Below are 24,805 nucleotides of genomic sequence, written 5' to 3' on the forward strand. Positions count from 1 at the left end.
GTGTACTCGGACGGCAGCCAAAATTCCATAGCAGACTTGATTCAAATTTGGAATAACGAGTTTAATCCTTGAAAATAAATTTACAGCACTATTTCAGCAGCTGTATAGAAACCGTAATGTGCCAATTCCATGTTGCTAGTATGATTTTTTTTCAGCTACGTTCTTTGACAGCATTAAGCCTATCGTAATTTAGTTTATGATCAAATCCGCTTGATCATGAGTAACTTTTATGATTACCTTGTACTAGTAACAGACTATTTTAATAAAGTTGTCATTTGGTTGTCAAGTTTGAGCTTTCATTCATTTTGCATGCTTTTATGGCATGTCAGTAATGCCTTGTTAGGGTTGCAGACTACTTTGGTGTAGTGCTTTTGTTATGAAGCAGTTTGCATGTTGTAGCTACGTAAAGGCTTTATAATGGCTTCACTTTTGGATATGGTTTAGATTTGCCAGGATTGGGAGCCTAACGTGGTTAGACTTTTAATACCGTAGGGTTATAGGTAGTTACTAGGTTATTGGCCCTGAGGCCCTTACAAGCCTAGCCAAGGATTTAGCCCATGTTCAAGTCAGCACCCTGTGCTACTGTCCAGCAGGGACATAGATGGAATCCCAGGGGTGTATTTTCTGTTCCCCATCCAATTATCCAGGTTGTGCTTAAAAAGGTTTAATGAGGTGCTCTGCTTTATGTGGAGAGAGTCTATTCCACAAAAGGTATGTGGAGAGAGTCTATTCCACAAAAGGGGGGGTCTCTGGGCCACATAGTGGAGCTTGAGTTGCAGATATGCAGCAGTCCCCCCCAGGGTGGGGTGATAGTTTACTGTGTAGATTCATAGGTTTGTACTAAACTATCGGCCCTAGGGCCTCTACAAGCCTAGCCATAACAATTCCCTGGATCTTTCTTCCCACAATATTTACTTCCCTTTTTTTTGTATGCCAGACAGAGGTCACCTCTGAAAGAGACTGTAGGCTACTTGAGTAGAGGGACAGGGCTTTTAGCCTCTGTGTAGGGTAAATGTTTGAGGCCCTGGATTCTGTGGGTGAAGAATCTGTCTTAGTTGCTGCATGTGCTTTTGAGAGGTACATGCTGAAAGGGGCATTGTATTTAATCTGTCTTATAAGAGAATACAGGGATGCCCTCCTTTTCTTGGCATACATGAGTTGAGCAGTACTCCTGTGTGTTATGTTCGGAGGAAGAGTATTTTCAGTGTTATGTCTTCGGTGCCAGTAAGCTTAAATCTTCTGGTTCTATCCTCAGTCTCTGAGACAACATTTTGTGTATAGACCGCTCGGCTTGTGTGCTTTTTCAGTTTGTTCCACTGGGCAGTAGAGTGCCGGACTTCACGCTGATCTGTGAAACTGGAAAACTGGCAAGACTACATCTATTCAAGTGGTTTCACGTCTTTGTTTTTAATAGAGACAGTGTAGAAAGCTGATGTAATGGATATGGGTTTCATAAAGTAATCTCTTGCTGTGCCATTTGGATGACTTTTCAAACTGGTGTAATGTTTCAGGAGCTAAAGTTTGGAAGAATGTACATGAAATGACATGCCTGGAATGTGTTTTATGCAAGTAGCTGCTACCTTGATGCAGAGTAGTCAAAACTGCGTAAGAATAGATTGCAATTTAAAATCTGGACAGTTTCCGTTGTAGGAAGAAGGGGGGATTGGTGAAGTAGCTGTAGACCCATTAAGTGGGGACAGCATGGAGGGGGGGCTTTGAAATACGATGGTAATTGGGAAAAATAATTTTTTGTGACAGTCTGTGTAATACAAACTGAACAGTGAAGTTCTAATTTATTTTAGTCTCATTAAAGTAATTTTGAGCAGGTCTGATTTGTCTTGGATTTGTATTCCTTTCTGCACCCCCTTGTGCAAATGTAACTTTAAATATAACAGTTATTTGTGTTGCATTTCAATTTTATACTGTAATATGCAGGGCCTGCCTTTCCTACATTACAACTTGTGTCCCCCCTTTATGATTCACTCAACATAAGGAAGCACTTAGTGATAGCAATCAGTTTTCTCTTGCTGAATTTTGCTTTGCATTTAAATACATGAAAGCCAACAAGCTGAAATTCATAGCATTTGTGTCCCAACAGTTGACCGCTCTTGGTATCTCCTTTCAGTTTGCTGTGATGTCATGGATAACTGGCAGAAAGTTGTCACTTCAGATGTGCAAATGCTTGGTAGGATTCATTTGTTTGAGATTCTCTGCATTTGCATAGAGGTCAGTATTTCACTGACTAGAATGGTTTTGTTCATGTGGTAGTTTTTCGTCCCTGCTCTTCGTGTACAGGTTTTTCTAAAGTGTCACATCACCTGTTAGTACACGTTTAAGCAAGAAATCTCAGTGTAAATTGGTCAGCAATGCTAACCACTAGCTTAGGCTGTATGTGTGGAGGAAGTTTCCTTTCTGAAATTGAGGTTTGAATGGGTGAAAGGGTTGGGTCTTCATTGAGCAGTGGTAGAGAAAATAGATGTGAAGAAATTTAAAACTTAAGGGGTGATCTGTGTTAGAGAAACTACATTGGGAGATGTTTTCCTTTAGTGTCGTCTGTCACTTGGTGTACCCCTGCTCATATTTGAAAAGGTATCCCATACACTTCAAGTGTAAAATGTTTGGGTATGGTTCCAAAAGTTAAATGTTTTTTAGCTTGCAATTTTAAGTAGGTTATATATTTTACACCCCTGATTCTTGCAAAGTAACCCCAGTAAACTTGCTTGCATATTCCAGTCACACCTGAAGATCTGTTTTCATTCATTATGGCTTACTGCAACCTGCCCCTCTTTGCTGGCAGGCCTCTTGTAAAGGATCTAGCTACTGGTGTGATTTTGCTTCAGAGCTTCTTGCAGTACTTGCTAGGAAGTCCTCTACGTAGTAACGTTTGCTTCTGCTACCTCAGTAGTGACCCAGCCTGAGGAATGCAGTAAGTTTCCAATATGGTGTGCAAAAATAGGCATGCACCTGGCCTTCTGGTTTGATTTAGACTAGAACACCACTATTCCCTCATCTCAAATAGCTGGTTTTAGTTGCTCTTAAATGTGTAGTCAAGTCTGAAATGATTCATGTGATTTCTGATTTGTGCTATCTGATATTAAACCTCTCGTTAGAATTACAGTCTTCGTAATCGTCCTTTCCCTCTACAAATGGACTTGCTCTTGACCAAGGTGTGTATGCAAAGCAAAAGGTGAGAGTTTTTTTCACCTGCAGTATCAAATGTTAAAACTTGAAAGTATTTTCTCTAGTGTTACTGTAGAGTTAAAGGTAAGTTAGTGTTCTTCACATATATAACTGTTAATCCTGAAATATGTTCAGAAGCTCAATACTGAATGTAATGTTTATGGTGGTGTTGCTGTCTGAAAGATAAACTACTGTGTTTCTAGTCCCTGCCGCTCTATCTAATTACTCTATTCCTCTCAACATACAGAACAGACAGACGAGACAAATGGGAAGGAATGGTTCACCCCCCCCCCCTTGGAAAAAAAGTTGAGGGTTATAACATAAGAATTTTTTCATCTCTCTGGATTGAGTAGGAAAAGCATCCCCACTGAAGGAAAACATTAGGAGAGTTGCACTTTCACAACACTTGGTTTCTTCGAAGAATGTCTCAAATTAGTTTTTTTTTTTGGTTTCCTTTTCTCCCACTGTATGTTCAGGGTCTGAACATATGGGGCTGGGGGTGATTCACCATGTAGGATTAAGTATATCTAGGAATTTATCATCAGCTAGGTCTTGCAGGTGGCAATATGTTGCACTGAAATCTACATGCATGGAGACCTAGCAAAAGCACAATTTAAGAGAAAAAAAACTGCTCCAAGGTTGTTTTAATATATTTGCAAATGTACGAATCATTCCTTAGTACCTGTCATGACACCTGTGAATGTGATGTTAAGGAAGCTTGGTTAACTGAAAATAAACATTGGTATGTACCTGTCCAGGCACTTGCATCAACTGGAATGTCCACAGATGTTGCTTACAGAAGGAATATTGGGCCTAAGGCACATGACCTAAGACTGTCTCAAAGCTCACTTGTTTCCTCTTGTACAGACTGAGGTGTCCTATGCCTGGATTAAAAGACATTCAGACTCTGCAATAATAGACCTAATTTGCATCTAAAACTCAAATGGTATTAGAAATACTGGGTTCAGTGATCTGTATATTTTGTGACTTCAACAGAATGATCTGGAGAAACTGGTTACATATTCCAGAGTATACCATGCTTATGGGACAGACTCCCTTAGATGTTGTGCAGAGACCCTATTTAAGAATAATTTAGGCTGGTGGATGAAACTGACCTAATGGACAGAGGCAGTGTTTAAATGCCCTGTCTTGCAGGACTGACTGCTAATGTGCTAATGCACTAAAGATGAGAACAATAGTTTTGGCAAGGATGTTTAACCATGTATGGAATAACGTTACTGGGTGACAAACTGGGAAGCGTGTGTGTGATCGTGTGTGTGTTGGGGAGGATAGCTTAGTCTATAAATAAGCAGAAATCGGTTGTAAAATGCTTGAGTGACCACTGCACTTTATCTTGCTGTTTTGCCTGTTCTTGGTACCAGGTTTGACCCAGTCCTAATTGTAGTGCATTGTTTCCCATTAGTTGAGATATTTTGCCAGAGATAGAAGCAAATGTCTTGGTAGTCTAGACTGATCCAGTACCATTTGATCATGGGTCTAGGTGCATGTTTAAAGATGCAGTGCTGGTCTTTACCACTTGTATGTGCAACTGGCATACTTTCTGGTCAGTTGACTTGACAAGTTTCAACTTGTATGCTTTGTGAAATGCTGTTATTGGTGTTTGTCAGTAATATCGTAAGCACGCAGAGCAGTGGCTTCTGATTTTACTCATCTGCTCTATATAAATATAAATGCAAAATGGCACTTTGGGATATGTTTTGGAGTGAAACTTCACTTTTTAGTCCTCCTTTTCTTGGCATGTATGAGTTGGGATGTACTCCTGCATGTTTTGTCCGGAGGAAGAGCATTTTCAGTGCTATGTCTTCGGTGCCAGTTGGCTTAAATCTACTGGTCCTATCCTCAATCACTGAGACAACATTTTGGGTGAAGACTTCTTGGTGTGCAGTGTAAAGTTTGAATTTCAGTTTAGTATTATGATTAGCATATTAAATGCACTTCTTGTGGCAGTAGAATTTTCAAATTTGAAACACTTGGACAGAAGGCTTTTTAAATTTTGTAGTAATTTTTTTCCTGAGGCAGGGTAAGTGCAGAGTTGATGTAATGGGAGTGAATTTATCAAGTAAGCAAAGTGCAAATTCCTTGCAGGCTTGAAAAGTGAGGTGCATTGCATGTACATATCTGCTCTACCAGTTAACATGGACTTTCTTGGGGTAGATCAGCCAAGGTTGGGAAGAGCATAACTCGAGAGTTGGAAAGGTGTGTGTGTGTGTTGTGTGTGTTTGTGTGTGTGTGTGTGTGTGTTGTGTGTGTGTGTTTTGTGTGTGTTTGTGTGTGTGTGTGTGTGTGTGTGTGTGTGTGTGTGTGTGTGTGTTTGTTTGTGTGTGTGTGTGTGTGTTTTGTGTGTGTGTGTGTGTTTGTGTGTGTGTGTTTGTGTGTGTGTGTGTGTGTTTGTGTGTGTGTGTGTGTGTGTGTGTGTGTGTGTGTGTGTGTGTGTGTGTGTGTGTTTGTGTGTGTGTGTGTGTGTGTGTTTGTGTGTGTGTGTGTTTGTGTGTGTGTGTGTGTTTGTGTGTGTGTGTGTGTGTGTGTGTGTGTGTGTGTGTGTGTGTGTTTTCATGGAATGACCCTTATGTGCATTTTTCCAAAGTGTTTTTTGTAGTCCAAAATGAATTGATAGCCCTAGCCCTTCCCCCACACAATTATTGAGGTGTCAGGACTGTACTTGCACTTTGATCCTTGCAGCTTCATGCGTAAGTGACATTCTTAAGGGGTTCCAGTATTAGCTTAGGAAGGCATTAATGGACCACTTTACTTTGCCAAGGGTGACCTGCACCTTTCCCCCTAGGCTTTCAAAATACTGGCTAAAACTTTATCCACCCCTAGTGTTTTTATAGGCAATGCTAAATTGACTTGGGTCCACTTCTCTTTGGAGTCTAATTTAGATGTTAAAGCTCATGGCAGTCTGGCTAACAAAGTTAGATTGCAAACTGGGAGCAGTCATTGAATCCCTAATAAATGTATAATACATTTTGTGAAGTCTGCCACCCTAGGTAACTGTCATCAATACAGCACACTGGTTGATTCACTAGTTAAGTTTTGGGGGAGCTCTTGGATAGTAACCCAGCTTTTGACCAACATGTATCCAAGGTAGTAGAATTCTGTTCCTCAGCTTTAGCAAGGGCATGGCATCTAGGTCCAAGTGTTGTCATACCACTGTATTGTGCCCTCATGACTAACATGTAATGACACTTCACTGTGTACTTGACCAGACCCATGCAGCTGGAGTGTCCACAAACATTCCTTATAAAAAAAAAAATACGTGGAGTAAACACACTGCTTTATGCTGACTACCTCAAAACTGTCCTCTCTGGCTCGTACCATAAGAATTAATAGTTTACAGAAGGAAGATTAATAATAATTTAAAAATACTGAAATAGAAATGAAAAATAAGATACTATTTTTAAACACAAAGTATAAAGTGAGCTATGGAGATAACAATGACCTATTGCACATAAATGTTTAAGAATTTAACAGGTTAGGGTATGGGTTTGTTCAGCAGTCTGATAGCATGTGGGAAGAAGCTGTTATGGAATCTGGATGTCCTGCATCTAGCGCTTCCTTGTTGGCATGAGTTTGAACAGTTCATAGGCCGGATGATGTATATCCCTCTAGTAGTTTTCGGACTGCCATAGCATCTGTTTGAATATATGTCCTGTAGGGACTGAAGGTTGGAGCCAATGAATTTTGTGGCTTGTTTAATAATTTTATCCAGTGCTTTCTGATCAGCTTGAGAGCAATTTCCATACCAGACAATGTCTGTACTCAATTGTGGCTCTGTAGAAGGTAAGTAGGACCTGTGGGGGGAGGTTTGCTCTACAGTCTCCTAAGGAAGTGGAGATGTTGGGCTCTCTTTATAAGGTAGGAAGTGTTTGGCCCAACTGAGGTCTTGTGAGATATGTATCCATAGTAATTTGGTGCTGTTAACTCTCCACTGTGGCACCATTGGTGACGATAGGAGTGTGTGGCTTATTTACTTTCCTAAAATCTATTTCCTTGGTTTTCCCAACATTTAGTGCTAAGTTGTTGTCAGTGCATGAGTTCCCTGTAGGCTCCTTCATCTTCCTTCTTGATAAGGCCAATTACTGTGTTGTCATCTACAAATTTGAGTCTTTGAATGATGCTTAGCTGTGCAGTCTTGTTTTAGAATTGTGAAAAGAAGTGGACTGAGTACACAACCTTGTGGGAACCCGGTGTTTAGGGTGATGCTGTTCGAGTGTTGTTTTCCAGCTCTAACTATTCGTAGCCTTTCAGTCAGGAAGCAGAGGATCTAGTTGCATATTTTGTTTTCTATGCCTAGATTATTCAGCTTAGACAGCAGTTGTGGAATTACTGTATTGAAGGCAGAGCTGAAATCTATGAACAGCATGCGTACATAACAGTCCTTATTTTCCAGGTGATCCAAGGTGTGATTAAGTGTTAAGGCTATGGCATCCGCAGTAGAACGATTTGGCCTGTATGCAAATTGAAAAGTATCAAATGTAGCCGGTAGGCAGAATGTTATGTGATCCTTTATCATTTTTTTCGAAACACTTAAAATTGGCAAATCATTTAATGATGCTGGAGATGGTTTCTTGGGCAGAGGGATAATGTCAGTGGTCTAAGCATTTGGGCACTTTTTTTTTCCTGGCTGAGATGTATTGAAAATGTCTGAAGACTGGTGCCAGCTGATCAGCACAGTTTAAGTAGCCTCCCTGGGATCATATCCAGACCAGATGCTTTGCCTGGGTGAACCCTATGTAGATTCCTGCATACCTCTTCCAAGTTGAAGCATAGTGATGTGCCATCTGCGTTGGTCTGTACTCTTTGGTATGGTTCCATTTGATTCCTCTAATCTACTGAAGTAGATATTTAGCTTGCTTAAAAAGTCTGGGTTATCACATGTGGATGGTGGCTTGTCTGATGTTTTGGATCCCTCTCCACAGCTGCTTGGGATCTTTCTGGTCAGTGAGGTGTGTCTGTATTTTCAGACTGTAGGCCTGTTTTGCTACTTGCACACCTTTAAGTTGGCCCTGGCCTTTTTTCAAAGCATTTCTGTCTCCAGCCTTAAAGGCAGAATTGCGCACTCTGTTATTCGTATACCTCACTGGTGAGCCAGGGTTTTTGGTTGGCTCTGTTTACATCTTTCAGGGTGGTGACACATTTTGTGATGTATCCCACAACCGTTTCAGTATACTCCAAATTACTAGATTCCACTCGGTAGATTCAAAGCAGTCTTGCAGAGCTGAGACAGCTGTTTCAGGCCAGATGCTTATTTGCTTCTTGAAAGGTTTTTCTCTTACTAGCCTAGGTTTGTAGGCAGAGAAGCAGGATGGAAATGTGATCTGAGCTACCCAGATGGGGGTGGGGAAATACTTTGAATGCCTGTTTGATATCTGAGTACACTTGATAAAGTGTGTGTTCACCTCTTGTAGAGAACATATTGCTGGAAGTTTGGTAACACAGGTTTCAGTTTAGCCTGATTGAAATCCCCAGCTAAAATGTTGACCCATTCTGGGTTCTCTTTCAGATCACAGGCCAACTGGTACAGGCTGGCAAGTGCTTCAGTTAGTGCTTGCAGGAGGTATATAAACTGCAGTTATAGTTGAAAACTCCCTGGGCAAGTAGAATGGACTACATTTTAATTGTAAGGTATTCAGTGTCAGCTGAGCAATGGCTAGTAACGACATTGTTTACTCACCAGCTGTTTATGTATGTACAGACTTCCCCCCACCTTTAGTTTTTCCACTGAGAGGCTATAACCTGTCTGCTCTGAATAAGGAGAATTTGTCTATCCCAACAGCTTGGTCAGTGATATTTGAATTCAGCCAAGTCTCAGTGAATATAATACAGCTGTTCCGTGCCTTACTGTTTGTGTTTAAAGTCTAGCCTGATAGTCCATTTTGTTATCCAGAGATTTTACATTAGCCAGCAGCATAGAAGGAATTGTAGGCCTTAGTGGAGTTTTTCTTAATCTGACACGATACCAGATTGCCTGAATTTTGTAGAAAGTACTGTATTTTCATTTGTTTTAGAATTCTTCCCTTCTGAGAGTCCTCAACAAAATATGATCACCTTTCTAATCCTTAATTTTAGATAACCATTTTTGGGGGGTGGGGGGTTTAAGATTCTTAATCTGCGTTTTGTCTTTATGAATGCAATGTTTCTCCTTACTGTGTGTTGTAATTCTAAGCCAAATGTTGTCCACTCTTGTGTTCCTTACCTTTAGCTTTTTTGTGACACAGTTGTCATGTGGGATTGTTTTACCAATGTCTCATCAGTGGGTTTAAGGTAAGATGCAATCAATCTTATCAAGAAGTCAGTTTTGTTGAAGTGCTACTGTTGCTCTGTAAGACTTGGAAATTACTGTGCACTTTTGCAGGATACTGCACTCTTGAGGGTTAAACCACCAATGAACTGAAGCATGCAGCAGCCAATTCCTGTTCTATAAATTTACTTAGTCCCAGAGGACTGAAGTTCTCTCTCCAGTGTTGAGTAAATGTGTTGAATCTTATTCCTACTGTGTGATCTTGAGCAATTCACTTAACCAGGCAGTGCTTTGGGGCAATTGGGGAATTTAGGTTGGACTCTAGTGGTTTGGATTGGGTGCATAGCAACTTTCTGTGAACCTGTCACAGGACCGTTTCTGCTGCTTTCAGTCTGTTAGCTATGGTGGCTGTGGGTTTCAGTAAATGTTTTAAAGATTCATAGCTCTTCACTGCATGTTAATCTGAACAATCAGAAATCCATTGTTTAATGTAAACATTTCCTTTCAGCATTGTCTCCTGCTACATTTCATTTGCAGCCTGCTTTTCCCTTCATGGACTATACCAAATTATCTATGAAATTCCCTTTGGCTTCCTCAGTTTACTGCCTGCCAAGCAGTTCTGTAATAGTGTGTGAAATGATGTGCATAGCTACTTTGTAGCATTGCCTCTTGCTACTAAAGAGGGACAGGTTTACGACCACTCACTAATGCTGCTTTGCCATGGCAAATCACTGCTGGGCTGTAAAATGGCTGTTTATGGCACTTTATTTGGCTTCTTTCTGTCTCATCTTAATGTGTTCTGAAAATGCTCTCTGTAGTTTGAATAATGGATGGTTGTCAGATTAGTGCATCTTTCAAAATGGGATAGTTGTGTAGTATAGCTGACTCTGCATTTATTTTCTAAACCTTGTAATAGCACTGCCACACTCTGCATTTTCAGCAGATGGGTGTGGTGACCAATATGAGTGAAGGCAATGCTAATATGACAAGCACAACATGGATGATAGATGCTTCTTAGACAAGTCTGCATTTTCTTTTATGCTGTCTTATCACTAAATTCAAGAATGTCTCCTCATAATCAATGTACTTGGTATACAGTCCTTTGGGACATATGGTATGTTTATGTACTTGGTACACTACAATGCTTACTGAATTCATGTGCAGGTAGTTTTTACATAATGTTTTATGTATGTTATATACAGGAGTACCACCATGGAGGAACCTATGATTAAACTGAAAAATGAGTGTGTTTCTGTCAGAGTTCTACTCTGGTAGCTTAGCTTTACTCTGCCTCACCTGTACGCCATTGGGTTCCAAGTCTAGTGGATATAGAGCTGCAAAAGAAGCCTGTTTCAATAGCACAGGATTTCAGACTAGTGGAAATGGAAACTGCAGGGCCTGTTTCATCTGTAAGCCTATATTTCACCTACATAGTTCCTATTTACATTGGACTTGTTTACCGTGAAAGTGTGACTGGGAATTAAAGCACCTTCTGAATGGGATCCCTATGGAGAAAAAGCTTCATGGTTACATTTACACACTCTTATAACATAATATTGTATGACAACTGTTATCCCGTTTTAAACTCATGGATGTAATGGGATCCTATCTCGCCTACATTCATAACAGATGGGTTCGACTCGGCCACTATACACTAGAACGAAGTCTCTCATTGGCTGGGCTCCCCCTTATCCCAGAATGCACCACACCTGCCTCCCCAGATTTCGTTTGCCGCTTTTCAAGCTGGACGTGGTCTCTACTTGGCTGGAGCTAAGTGTATTTTCTTGACCTTTTTGGTCTTTGTTGAAAAACTGACAGAAACCCTAGACAAAAACAGCTGTTTTAACAGCTTTGTGAGCGTTTGTTTTCAGTTTGTGTGAATTTTAGAAAATTTTATATTTTCGGGCTTATAGTATACTGGGCAAGGCCCGTTTAAGTTAGAGGGCCTTTGCACCTTTGCTGTGTGTTTTACTTGGTTGTGTGACTAAAATTGTTTCTCTGTTTTTTCTGTTGTATCGGGCTAAGCCTGTTTAAGTTAGAGGGCTTTAGCCCGTATATAACTCTACTTCGGTATACTGTATTTAGCTTTTTTCCATTTGTTATTTGTTTCCAAACTTGTACAAGATGTCTAAGGAGCAGAAATCAGGATTTAAAAAATGTGCTAAATGTAATTATAAAATGTCTATTACAGACAGCCATGCTGTCTGCGTGTACTGTTTAGGGCCTAAACATCTACAAGATACATGCAGTGTTTGCCATGCTTTTTCTTCCAGGGTCCTTCAGGAAAGAAAAAACAAGCTAATTCTTAGAGGTCTTATTAAGCCTTCTTTTGAGGAAGCGTTGGATTCTTCAGCTTCTAAAAAGAAAAGGTCGTCGGCTCAGACAGTCAAGAAACATGGATCGACCTCTTCTCCCTCGGCGCCGATGGCTGAAGGGTCTGCCTCGGTGCCTCTTTCCTCGGCTCCATTGGTGTCGGAGCCGCAGGTTAGTGCACCGCGAGGCCAATCACCTACTTAGGCTCCTTTGGTTTCGGAGCCGTTGGAGGTGTGCAGCTCAGACTCTTCCCCCTCGGCCCTGGAGCCGCCCTCTGTGCCGACACTTTTACAAACTGTTCCGATCTCGGATCCGATAGTGTTGGAACCTTTTCGGAGCCGGTCCCCTGTCTTATCGGAGCAGAGGCAGAAGTCTTCTCGGCCCCAGTCTATTTCCTCCAAATCCTCTAGGTTGTCGGATTTGGATAGGGTTATCCAGAGGCTGTTCCAGTCCCCAGTTTTTACTAAAATGATCTCGGCTCCAGCCCACTCTGCTTCGGAGCAGATTCCCCATTCCGTGCATTTGATTCCTCCTCCGACCCCCTCGGAGCCGTTGGAGCCGGTGCTGGTAGAACGCAGCGGAATCGTCCAGTCGGAGCAGAGACCCCCTCGGAGTTTCTCTGCTCCGACCTTCATTCCTACCTTGTCCTCGGTGTCAGGGTTTGGTACCGGGTCTTCCTCGGTGGGGGCCGAGGGCAACACTGTGGAGCTGGCCTCTTCGATGCCCAGTCTTCCCCTCGGAGCATCTGCCGCAGGTATTCCTGGTTCCGTCGTGGTCTCTCAGCACGTGCCCTCTGCAGAGTCTGGAGGGCCTGCTTTTGAGGCTATGAGGAGTGCGCTGGCCATGACCTTGCCTGTTCAGCATGTTTCTACCTCACAGTCCCTAGATCTGGGTACTGGTGCCTCTGGTGACATTCTTTCCCACGACAGTGGGGCACCAGGGCCTGAGGATACCCCCTTGGAGGGTTCCCTTCTTCCGGGGGGTCCTTCTGAATCTGCTTCGGATGAACCCCCAAGGAAGAAACTGCAAGAGGAAGCACGTTGATTCCCAGGATGAGTCCGTCACTTCAGATACTGACCTCGATGATGCAGAGGGGTCCCCAAAATCGTCCTCGGATGATGTCTCCTTCTCGGAAATTCTTGAGACAGAGAGGCGATTGGCAATCCAAAGCCCCTACTGCTGAGGAGTCAGTCTTCCTCAAGGCCTTCGGGGCCCAGCCCTCCTCCTCCTGCGTGTCTCCACCCTTCGAGTTGTTAGATTTAATCTCTCTAAGGGTGTGGGAGCATCCTGATTCAGTGGAACCGGTGCCTGCCAGACCTAATAAGTTCCTTTCAGCCCCTCCCCAGAAGGAATTCCTTACTAAGGGTGTTGCAGTTGATGCGATGGTGGTGGCATCTGCCACTCGGCAAGACGTGGCAGAGGCTTCAACGTCTATTCATCCTCCTAATAAGGACTCTAGGAGCATGGATAGGTACGGGAAGCGTACCCTTTCTTCAGCGACCTTTACCCTACAGTCACTGAACTATCTGTCATTTTACTAGGCTCCAAAGGGACCTCCTAAAGGAGTTGGGAGAGTCTCTTGCGGGTAATCTTCCTGAGGCGTTAGCCCAAACTGTAGGCGCCCAGATGACTACCCTATCTTCTATAGTCAACTCGTCCATGAGGCTCATTTCCTATGCAGCCGAAGGGGCGAGTAGAGCAGCGGGCACAGGAGTGGCTCTTAGGAGACTAGCCTGGTTACGCTTGTGTCCACTTGCGGAGGCCTTTAAGTCTTCCTTTGCCGACACCCCTTTTGATGGGTCCTCTCTGTTTGGACCCAAGGTGAAGGACACACTTACTCGGTGCAAGCAGGAGGGCAAGACCTTGACTGCCGTTGGGGCCCATTTTTCCGCTCCCTCTAGACCTTACCCCAAGGCCACAGAGAGGAGGGAAAATGTGGTTCAGAAAATCCCAAAAGTTCTTCTCTACTCCACCGGGTGATCCCCCCTCTAGAGGCAGGGGGGGTTCAGGAAGACGCCGCCCCAGAGGTGGCAGAGGCCCCCGTAACACTGGAGACCGCGATTCCTTTTGTGGTTCCTCCTACCCTCAACATCCCTAGGATGTGGCCCGGCTGTGCTTCTCCGGAGCCAGTCGGGGGTCGTTTTGCGGAACACCCACAGGCTTGGGAATCAATAACCAAGGATCAGTGGGTGCTTCGCATTGTAACCGGAGGCTACCTCATCCCCTTCTTCAAGCCCCTCCTCCTACAAGGAGAATCCCAGACGTGCCACCCAGTCAATGGGATCAAACAGCCGTAGAAGTTTCAAAGCTGCTAAACAAAGGGGTCATCCAGCCCGTCCCCGCTGACCAGATCGGATCAGGAACTTACTCAAGATTATTTTTGGTGCCAAAAAAGACAGGGGACGTAAGGCCCATTTTGGACCTAAGCTCATTAAATCGTTTTGTGAAAAAGTCCAAGTTCCAGATGGTCACCCTTCAGTCCATTCTCCCGTTATTGGAGAAGGATGTCTGGATGTGCTCCATAGACCTCAAGGACGCTTACTATCACATTTCGATACGTCAAGAGTCCAGGAGTCATTTACGCTTCCGCCTAGGAACCAGTCATTTCCAGTTTTGTGCACTGCCCTTTGGTCTCACCACAGCCCCCAGGGTGTTCACCAAGTGTCTGGCAGTGGTGACAGCTCACCTGAGAAGTCTAGGATTCCAAGTGTTTCCCTATCTAGACGACTGGCTCCTCACTGCCACCTCCAAGCATCTACTGATTCGAGCGCTGATGGCCACGGTAACTTTGGGTCTCTCGCTGGGAATCGCTTTCAATTGGGAAAAATCTGTGCTGCGGCCATCTCAGCGTATCACCTTTATAGGCGCAGAGTTACACAAAGAATGCGGGCATTTTTGCCATCAGAAAGAATTCAGGTCCTACAATTTCAGATTCTAAACTTGTTATCCAAATCTCGAGTTCCGGCCAGACAGATTCTTCAGTTATTGGGCACGATGGCCGCAACTATCCTTCTAGTTCCGTTAGCCAGGCTGCACATGTGGATGCTGCAATGGCTATTATTGGTTCAATGGTCATATCAAGAACTTCCCCTGAACCATTTGGTTCTGATTACGGACCATTGTCGTCGGGACCTCCGTTGGTGGCTGTGTCAGTCCAACTTGGACCGGGGGCGTCCCTTTGCCCTTCAGCCCCCAGTTGCCACAGTGACCACGGATGCCTCCCAGATAGGGTGGGGGGTAATTATCTGGACAGGTCTGTCCAAGGCACTTGGCAGGATTGCGAAGCGCACCTTCACATCAATGTCCTGGAAATGAGAGCGGTGCTTCCGGTTTTGCAAGCACTTCATCATGCTCTCCCCCATGGTACTATTGCAATTCTATTTGACAACATGTCGGTAGTTTGGCACATAAACAAGCAGGGAGCAACCAGGTCCTATCCCCTTTGCAGAGAGGCCATGAGAGTGTGGCGTTGGGCCATAGCTACCCAACGTTTCTTAGTAGCAATGCACATTCCGGGGAAAGCCAATGTGATTTTGGACAGGCTCAGCAGGACTCTCCTGTTGCCTCACGAGTGGTCCCTCAACAACAAAGTGGCTGCGCAGATCTTCGCCAAATGGGGTCTCCCTTGTTGCGACTTGTTCACCGGCCCCAACAATGCGAAGTGCAGAGAGTTCTTCACTCTGACTCCCTCCCAGGGGCAGTTTCCCAGGGACGCTCTAGCCCACAATTGGCCCCGGGGTCTGCTTTATGCCTTCCCCCCCGATCCCTCTTCTCCCGAAGGTGATTCAGAAGGCTCTTCATGTAGGGAGCGACATTATTTTGGTCGCACCACACTGGCCCAGTCAGGTTTGGTTCCCATTCCTTCAGAAGTATGCGGTACAGGGCACTTGGATTCTGGACCCAGTGCCGGACCTGTTGTTTCATCAGTCGGGACGCCCTCATCCGTCCCTCCGGTCGTTGCGACTGGCTGCTTGGTTACTCCACTTCCATCCCTAGTTAGAGAACTCTTTCTCCAGAAGTGATGTACATTTTGTCCTCTTCCCACAAGCCATCCACTGTTAAGCTGTATTCCAGCAAATGGAAAAGGTTTGCCTTTTGGGCCCAGCAGCGTGGCATTGACCCTCTTACGGCCCCAGTTTCGCAGGTATTGGAATTCCTAGCTTCATTGTTTCATTCGGGCTCTTCAGTCTCCACAATTAAGGTTCAACTAGCGGCCATATCTAATTTTCATGTTTCCGTAGAGCCTTCCTTAATGGCAAACAGACTTTGCAAGTCCTTTCTTAAGGGAGCTTGGCCTCTCAGGCCTCCTATGGCCCATCCTGTGCCTCCTTTGGACTTAAATTTGGATGTTAAGTTGTCTATCTCACCTTCATTCTTGCTGGATGGGTTCGGAGCTGACTTCGGCTCCGACTCGGCCACTCTAAAAGCTCGAGAGTTGGTTCCACCGGCTCGAGGCTCCCCTTATATCCCACAATGCTAGGCGTGTATTACCACAGATCTCGTTTGCCGCTACAGCTATCGAGACGTGTTGCTTCACCGGCTTCAGGTTGGTGTAGGAACTACTTTAAAAAAATTGATTTAGACCCTTTAATTTAGTTTTTCCATACAGTTTCCCCTTACCTTAAAGGTCTCTTATCCCTTTAATCTAATTTTTCTTTAATCTTTACTTTAAGAACTTATAGTTCTTCCCTTAGGCCTTTGGGCCCTCCCATTCCCTTGGAGTGTGTGTGTTTTCTGTAGGGATTTTTATACAGTAAACTAATTTTTTAGTTTAAATTTCTATTTTTAGTTTTTATAAGTGTAATCGGTGTGCTTGTGTTGTGTGTGGTTACACTTGTTCCTCGTTATGTCCAAGGATTCGAAGGTCTCAGGCTTCAAGAAGTGTGACTCGTGCTGTCAGAAAATGTCTGACAGACGGTCACACTTCTTGTGTGTACTGCCTGGGACCTTTACACCTGCAGGACTCTTGTGCTGTATGCCATGGCTTCAGCCCTAGAGTCCTGCAGGAAAGAAAAAACAAGCTCATCTTAAGGGGCTTGCTTAAGCCTGAGGGTCCCCCTACTGCTACTTTGGTAAACCCTCTAAGGCTCATAGGTCCTGACTCCAGCCTCTGAGTCGGCCAAGGCTTGAGCCTACTAAGACATCGGCTCCGGCTGGAGCCGATGAGACTCAAACTGCTACTCCTGTGGTTCCCTCGGCTCCGGCTGGAGCCGAGGCTTTAAAAATTTCTGAGTCTGCTCCGATCAGACCATCGGAGCCGACATCTAGAAAGAGGTCCAGGTCACCGTCCCTTGGCTCCGTTCATTTGGCTCCAGCATCTCCCTTGCTGTCTGGAGCCATAGATCTCACTCCTCTAGATCATCGAGGCTTTTGGATCATGATCTTGGGTAGTGAGTCGACTTAAGTCCGAGGCACTGGCCCAAATGCTTCAGAGCCAGACTAATCAGTCGAAGCTTGACCCTATTCCTCAAAATGTTCCTCCTCCGACTCCTTTGAGCTCGGAGCCGGGGCGCTTCGGACCCGAGACTGTGGTAGCGTCGGAGCCGATACAGTTGTCTTCGGCTCCGTCGTTGGCTCCGATTTCTTCCTTGGAAGAATCTCGGCGCCGGACTTCCCTCGTCTGCTCAGAGGGGGTGAGTGGCATCGGACCCTTGTCCGACCCCGCTCTCCCTCTCGGTGCTTCGGCTCCGACATTGGCCTCGGAGCCATCGCTGTCGGTGCCGAGGGAGGTTTTCAGCTTTTCGGAGCGGGGACCTCTGGCTCTGCCTGACAGGGGTGCGTTCGAGGTCATGCGGAGTGTGTTGGAACCTGGTTCAACTCCACAGTCGGCTCTGTCCGTCCCTCCCTCCTCTGTGCCTCAGGTTATATCTACTCACTCCCTCATCCCGGACCGCAGAGAGCCAGCTCCTCAAGAATCCCCTGTGGGGATCTCATCCTCTTCCGAGGCCTCTCCTGAATTGGCAGGGGAGCCTCCTAGGAAGAGAAAGTGTAAGAGGAAGCACATACTCACCTGAGTCTGTCACCTCTGACACAGATTTAGAGGATTCAGAGGGTTCCCACCTTTCCCCTTCTGAAGATGTCTCCTTTGCAGACATTCTAGAGATCCTGAAACAGAGGGGAAATTGGCCAGCCCTTAACCCTTTGGAGGATGAATCTGTGTATCTTGAGGCGTTTGGCTCTCGCCCTTCCACCTCCTGGGTGTCGTCCCCCCCTTTGACCCCCTCATGCAGGTGGTAGCTAAAAAGGCTTGGACGGCTCCTGACTCTCTGGACCCCACCCCCATGAGACCTTCAAAGTTTATCACAGCACCAGCAGATAAGCAATTTCTGACTAAGGGAGTCTCTGTGGATGCTATGGTGGTAGCTGCCGCCACTAAGAAGGAGCTAGCTGATCCTTCAGTGCCTATCCATCCTCCTAACAAGGAATCTAGGTCTATGGACAGGTACGGGAAGCGGATGTTTTCATCAGCGACCTTTGCTATGCGTTCGCTGAACTACCTCTGCCATTTTACTCGTCTTCAAAGAGACTTGATCAAGGAAGCGAGTGAGATGTTAAAGGATCCTACAGCTGCGGGTTTTCAGGATAAGATGAACGCTCAGCTGACTACCCTTAATTCTATAGCTAACTCCTCCATGCACCTCCTCTCATATGCGGCTGATGGAGCGAGCAGAGCCGCAGGGACAGGTGTTGCCTTACGCAGGCATGCCTGGATGCGGTTATGCTATTTTGCGGACCCCTTTAAAACGTCTTTCATTAATTCCCCGTTTGATGGATCATCTCTTTTTGGTCCTCAAGTGAAAGAGACTTTGACGAGGTGCGAGACGGATGGCAAAACTCTTTCTGCCGTCGGAGTCCGTTTTTCTACTCCTCCTAGGCCTTACCCCAAAGGCCAGAAAAGTGGAAAAATGTGGTTCTGCAAACAATCTCAAGGGAACTTGCCTGACGCACAGAGTCTGTTTCCCTCCAGAGGCAGAGGAGGGAACAACAATGGTAGACGTCGCCCTAGGGGCAGGGGGGGTCCGCAGAACCAGGGCAATCGAGAAACTTTTTCCGATAAGCCCTTCCAGCATCCCTGAGGTGTTGCCCGACTGTCCACCTTCGGAGGCAGTCGGGGGAAGATTATCACTGTACCCAGAAGCCTGGCGATCCCTAACTTAAGACAAGTGGGTACAGTCCATCATTTCCGAAGGCTATTCCATTCGTTCGCATTCCAAACCAATCCAAAAAATCCCTTCCAGATGTTCCACCCACTCAAAGGGATCTTGCAGCATTGGAAATTTCAAAGCTGCTTGCAAAAAGAGCCATTCAGCCAGTTCCAGCAGAACAGCAAGGATCCGGAATCTACTCCAGGTTCTTTTTAGTTCCAAAGAAGACAGGGGACTGGAGACCAATTTTGGATCTCAGTATCTTGAACAAGTCTGTCAAGAAAACAAGATTTCAGATGGTCACGCTACAGTCCATCCTTCCCCTATTGGGAAAGGAAAACTGGATGTGCTCTATAGACCTTCAGGATGCGTACTATCATATAAAATGAACAGACGCTCCAGAAGATTCCTCCGCTTCAGGCTGGGAACCAGTCACTTTCAATTCAGAGCCCTGCCCTTTGGACTCACCACTGCCCCCCGGGTGTTTACCAAATGCATGGCAGTGGTAGCTTCTCATCTGAGACGTCAAGGATTCCAAGTGTTTCCATACTTAGACGACTGGCTCCTCACAGCTCCTACCAAGCATCGTCTTCTGATTGCCAGAGACTACGCCTTTCGCATTTTTCAAAAGTTAGGTATCTCAATAAATTGCGAAAAGTCTGTTTTGTCGCCTTGTCGTGTTATTACCTTCGTAGGCGCAAATCTAGATACAATCAACATGTCTGCAAGACTTACAGACCAAAGAATAGCGGACATACACAAACTGGTCTCTCCTATTCCACAGCAACAGAGTCAGTCAGGTTGGTTCTAAAAGTACTAGGGATTATGGTGGCTGCTATCCCTCTACTTCTGTTAGCCAGATTTCACATGAGAATCCTTCAATGGATGCTCTTCACACAGTGGTCATACCAGCAACTTCCGATGTCTCACACCATTGTGATTACACAAACATGCAGGAATCATCTTCTTTGGTGGATTTCTTCCCCCCAGCTCTTCCAAGGAAGACCCTTTGTTCTTCCTCCTCTGGTTGCTACTCTGACAACGGACGCCTCCCTGATCGGTGGGGGGGGGGGGCATTATCAGGGCAAAACAGTCCAGGGCACCAAACGCCACTTGCATATAAATGTTCTAGAGATGAGAGCAGTGCTTTTAGCGTTGCAAGCCCTTCAAGACTCTCTTCCCTTGGGGAACGATAGCAATTCAGACGGACAACATGTCCGTAGTGTGGTATATCAACAAACAAGGCGGAACCAGGTCCTATCCCCTATGTCGAGAAGCACTCAGACTGTGGCAATGGGCGATTTCTTCTCGGCGTTTTCTGATAGCAACGCACATTCCCGGGAAGTCCAATCTTATCACGGACAAGTTGAGCAGAGCTATCCTCATGCCTCACGAGTGGTCTCTGAAAGATTCTATCTTGGAGAAAGTTTTTCTCAAGTGGGGTCAGCCTTGCTGCGACCTTTTTGCTACTCCCCAAAACAGCAAGTGCAAAGATTATTTCACCCTCTTCCCCTTACCGGGCCAGCCCAGCAGAGACGCTCTAGTCCAAGTTTGGCCCTGGGGACTTCTGTATGCATTCCCTCCCTTCCCACTAATCTCTCAAGTGATACAGAAAGCTATCGCTCAGAAGGCCTCATTGATCCTCATTGCTCCTTACTGGCCTCGACAGGTTTGGTTCCCCTTTCTACATCAATTTCTGTTGGAGCAACCCTGGCATCTGGACCTAGCTCCAGATCTTTTGATCCATCAGTCGGGTCAGTTTCATCGCTCCCTAACATCATTGAACCTCACTGCTTGGTTCCTCCAGTTCCTACCTTAGCCAGGCTTCCTCAAATATCTCACACTGTTCGAGATATTTTAATAGCATCCCATAAATCTTCCACTCTTTATCTTAGTAAATGGAAATGTTTTGCCTATTCGGTTCAAGGAAGGGACTTAGATCCTTTCACTGCTCCCATCCAAATAGTTCTTGATTTTCTAGCTGAACTTTTTCACACAGGTTCATCTCCTTCTACTCTCAGTCCAATTGGCAGCTATATCTAACTTTCATGTGGGCATTTCAGATTCTGCCATGTCTCACAAGCTTTGCAAAGCCTTTTTGAAGGTAGTTTTTCTACTCAGACCTATAAGAAATCCTCCTCCTTCTTAGGACCTTAATTTAGTTCTCACTTTTTTGATTCTTCCCCCTTTCGAACCTGCAGCTTCCTGTTCATTAAAATTGCTGTCACGGAAGACTCTTTCTGGTAGCTGTTACTTCAGCTAGAAGGGTTTCAGAACTTCATGCACTCAGCTGTCGACCACCATATCTGTTGTTCCATAAAGACAGGGTATCCTTACGAACCAACCCGTCTTTTTTACCTAAAGTAGCCTCTGCGTCTAACCTAAATCAAAGCATTGACCTCCCTGTGTTTTTTTCCAGAATATTCTAACAGGTCTGAACAAAAATTGCATTGGCTAGATGTTCATAGTCAGTTAAGGTACTATTTGGATAGGACCAAACAATTCAGAAAAACTGACCAGTTGTTTGTCTCTTATGCAGAAGGCAGAAAGGGACTTTCTGTTTCCAAGGTATCACTATCCAGATGGCTAACATCTCTGATTTCCCTTGTTTATGAAATTAGACACCAAAAGCTGCCTAACAAACCTAAGGCCCACTCCACCAGAGCTTTGGCTACTTCTATAGCCTTCCAAGACAGACTGCCTATTGACACCATTTGTGCAGCGGCTACTTGGGCTACTCCTCACACTTTCATTTCACATTATAAGTTGGATTTGGCTTCTAGACATAGAGCTAACTTTGGTACCACTGTTCTCAAGAGTCTGTTCCGATAGGCCACCCGGGACAAGGTGCTAGGGACGCGGTCCCATCCAGCAAGAATGAAGGCGAGATAGACAACTTAACATATAGAAGTTATGTTCTTACCATAACGTTCCATGTTAGTTGTCTTCTCGCCTTCTTTCTTGCGTCCCACCCTCCTTCCCCCTGGCCTGGACAGACCTAGAGGAGTTTGATTGTGACCTCTTTCTACCACCTCTTTTGCTATAGGTATATGCTCTGCTGTGCATATTTTCCTGGATCAGGCTTCAGATCACCTTTCCTCTCCCTTTTTATAGAGGTGGATTTTTCCTTTTCCAGTATTTCTGGTTTTATTATTAGCTGGGCCTAGCTCACAAACGAGATCTGAGGTAATACACGCCTAGCATTGTGGGATAGAAGGGGAGCCTCGAGCCGGTGGAACCAACTCTCGAGCTTTTAGAGTGGCCGAGTCGGAGCCAAAGTCTGCTCCGAACCCATCCAGCAAGAAAGAAGGCGAGAAGAAAACTAACATGGAATGTTATGGTAAGAACATAACTTCTATTTCTGGCCTCCTTAACTGCCCGTCCCTTTGAGCCGGCAGCGACTTGTGATATAAAATTTCTATCTTGGAAAACCGCCTTTCTAGTGGCAATAACTTCTGCTAAGCGGGTTTCAGAGCTTCAGGCTCTCTGTTCTACTCCTCCTTATTTGATTTTTCATAAAGACAGAGTTTCCCTCAGATTGAATCCCTCCTTTTTGCCTAAGGTAGCATCCCCTTTATGCATTCAGCAATCCTTGGAGCTCCCTGTTTTCTTTCCAAATTTTTCTAATAGAGCAGAATATACCTTCCATCAGTTGGATGTTCACAGGCAACTGCGTTTTTACTTAGGACCAATCAGACACGAAAATCTAACCAGCTGTTTGTGTCCTGTGCGGAGAATAGGTTAGGTCTACCAGTTGCCAAAACCACCATAGCCAAATGGATTAAGGATTGCATTTCCTTCATTTATTCCCAGTCAGGCAGAGAGTTACCTTTCCCACTCAAGGCTCATTCTACCAGGGCTATGGCCACCTCTGTAGCATTTCACTCCAAAGTTTCAATGGATGATATTTGTGCGGCTGCTACTTGGTCTTCTCCGCACACCTTCATTTCTCATTATAAGGTTGATGTGGCTTCCCGAGGCAGAGCTTCCTTTGGTTCCGCAGTTCTCGGGAGTGTGTTCCAATGAGCCACCCGGGATTTAGGTGCCAGGGACGCTGTCCCATCTGTTATGAATGTAGGCGAGATAGGATCCCATTACATCTTTTAGTTATGTACTTACCATAACTTCGGATGTATGGGATCCATCTCGCCTACATTCATACATACCCACCCTCCTTCCCCCTACCTTTTGGATTTGGAGGAAATATTGCTCTTGCTGAGCTCTTCTCTTGAAGGGCTCTAGTTGGTTACAGTTATTGGTATGTTTTTCTGTGCCTGTATGGATGTATGAAAGCGAACAAACAAGATCTGGGGAAGCAGGTGTGGTGCATTCTAGGATAAGGGGGAGCCCAGCCAATGAGAGACTTCGTTCTAGTGTATAGTGGCCGAGTTGGAGCCATTCTGTTATGAATGTAGGCGAGATGGATCCCATACATCCGAAGTTATGGTAAGTACATAACTAAAAGTTTTGAGTTATCTCCAGATTTTAAATAGCAAGTTAACTGCACTATGCAGTAAATTGACTGTGGTGCAGATGCTGCTGATTTGAGATGAAGTCACTAGTTGTATATACACATACACACACGTGCATATCTGTCTCCAGTATATGCACTTCTTTCTATACATGCAAGATGTGTTAAATACATGCTTTATATGTTGTATAGTTAAAGTAATTATTTTGTCCTAATATTTATAAAGAGAGCGCACATAGCCCATGTTAAACTTCTGTAAGTTATGGTTTCAGTCGGTGGTTAAATTGTCTTTGTAGACTAGAAATGCTCATACACTCCAGCTGTGTAAGGACTAACTCAGTAGAATGCCTGCCCCATGGATCTGCATCAGATATGCATCCTTTGGAAGTATGTCGGTGTAAATTGCTCTAAACCGCCTCAGTGCATCCTAGTTTATAGGGTTGCCACTTCCAATTCTGCAGATGGTCTCTATTTGGGCAGTTCTGTCTTGGGGGGGTGGACATGAATGGTAAATGCATGGTTTCTTCAATAAAATAATTACAAATGTTCGGCCTTCTCCAAGTATCATGGACATCTTTGTTACTGCGCAAACTTGTATTAAAGGTAGTGTAAAGCAACCTTTAAAGCTTCAGCAGAATTACAGTAATGAAATGCTATGTAAATTTGCCAGACGTGGCAACTTTCTTTGAACCCTTGACTGATGTATGAAAAATGTGTCTGTTCTGTGAGCAGCTGTGAATTGATTCTCTCTGTAATTAAAGACAATTGAATTAATTTTGAGCTCCTTGGTTGCCAATATAATGTTTACAGAACCTGACAGGGTAACTTCTCATTTGTCTATGGTTCAGTGTGCAAATGGAGACCTACTTTTTGAAGTACATGAAAACCTTAAGTGGGTGTTCCCTTTGATTCCAAGGCAAGGAGAAAAGTCATCTTGTGTACCTAGACAATACTAGAACCCTACTGTAGGGAGAAAAGCAATTTTAAGGGTTGTGCTAATCTGTAGGAAAATGGATATTTCTTTTAATCATATTCCTGAAAAGTGTGTGCAGACTTGGCTCCCTTTGTTTTTCTTTAACATTTCTTCAGGACTTCATGCTAGCAGCCAGGTTTTCCTCTCCCTCCTCTGGTGAACCTTATTGCTTCAGGTAAGTGAAGTCTACAGTGGGCATACCTTCTCATTATAAAGGATTCCTTTGCTTACAAAAGACACATTTCCATTTTGTGCCATATTGATTACTTTATCAGGGGGTCAGACTGTCTACACTGCAGTGGGACAGTACTTGTTGGAAGAAGGAATGGGAGGCAAACTTTAGATTTTTACAACCTGAGCACCTCACTCCAGTAATTTTGTATGTTAGCATTTCAGACTTCCCCCTCCCTTTCCTAGTTGCATATTCTCATTCACAAAATACACAGTTTCATTTAAGGATT

The 24,805-nt window shown here is 44.7% G+C and overlaps 1 protein-coding gene and 2 non-coding genes across 3 annotated transcripts in view; all 3 read left to right on the top strand.

The window, feature by feature from the left end:
* Window positions 1–24,805, top strand: part of LOC122805546 (phospholipase A and acyltransferase 2-like) — a 479,339-nt gene that overhangs the window by 63,311 nt on the left and 391,223 nt on the right. The gene's annotated exons all lie outside the window — the stretch shown is intronic.
* LOC122805709 lies at window positions 1,135–1,269 on the top strand. Its single transcript, XR_006365417.1, has one exon. It is a non-coding gene; the product is annotated as a small nucleolar RNA SNORA57 (small nucleolar RNA).
* LOC122805707 lies at window positions 4,924–5,058 on the top strand. Its single transcript, XR_006365415.1, has one exon. It is a non-coding gene; the product is annotated as a small nucleolar RNA SNORA57 (small nucleolar RNA).

Source organism: Protopterus annectens, chromosome 6.part1, assembly GCF_019279795.1.
Source record: "Protopterus annectens isolate FY-2018-M chromosome 6.part1, PAN1.0, whole genome shotgun sequence".
Lineage (NCBI taxonomy): Eukaryota > Metazoa > Chordata > Ceratodontiformes > Protopteridae > Protopterus > Protopterus annectens.